General features: G+C 41.9%; 1 protein-coding gene across 1 annotated transcript in view; it reads right to left on the bottom strand.

Moving 5' to 3' along the window:
• The window catches only part of LOC108800761 (kalirin-like), a 168,658-nt gene that overhangs the window by 68,519 nt on the left and 99,471 nt on the right, over nucleotides 1-668 (bottom strand). The gene's annotated exons all lie outside the window — the stretch shown is intronic.

Genomic DNA, 668 nt, shown 5'->3' with positions numbered 1-668 from the left:
TAATTGGTGTTTTGCGCTGACGTACAATACAAAGATGACACATAATATTCTCTCCTTCTAATTCTTTCCAGTTTCCGGTTTAGAAACTTTCAGCAGGAACACAAAGGAGACAAAAACCCCCTTGGAATGCGCTGTGTGTGGATTGTGAACATAATAGCAAATGTTACTGGTGACGCTCGCCTGCTTCTGTCCCGCAGATTCCAAGGCCGGACATTCCAATTCATTTACTGAAATCTTTAAAAAGGAATGCCAAGTGTTTGTTTTTTTTGTATTTCCTCTAATCCGTGTAATAGATCTGTATATAGGGATACACTGCACACCTTTAGGAACTACCATTATTTATATATAGCCAACATATACCACAGCGCTGTACAATCATTTAGACAAGACAAGTACTCAACACTGACATACAGAAACAGGAGGCGAGGAGCTTACAGTCAAAGAGGAAGGGGACCAAAGACACAGGAGGTGGTGATGGAAGTAGCCCAGCCAGGAAGACATTCCCAGGGATGCCACATTCCATGCAACAAGCGGCTTACAACTTTATCTGAGCCAACAACAGGAGCCGGGGGACAGTGCATACTATTGCCATGGTTGCTAGAAAAGGAAATCCCCTTATTGTAATAATAGAAATGACTGAATGTTTCATATAAGGAGATCAGAACAAG

Source organism: Nanorana parkeri, unplaced genomic scaffold (assembly GCF_000935625.1).
Source record: "Nanorana parkeri isolate BGI_ZX_2015 unplaced genomic scaffold, ASM93562v1 scaffold2123, whole genome shotgun sequence".
In the NCBI taxonomy this organism is placed as follows: domain Eukaryota; kingdom Metazoa; phylum Chordata; class Amphibia; order Anura; family Dicroglossidae; genus Nanorana; species Nanorana parkeri.
This window is presented reverse-complemented; position numbering and strand designations above follow the sequence as displayed.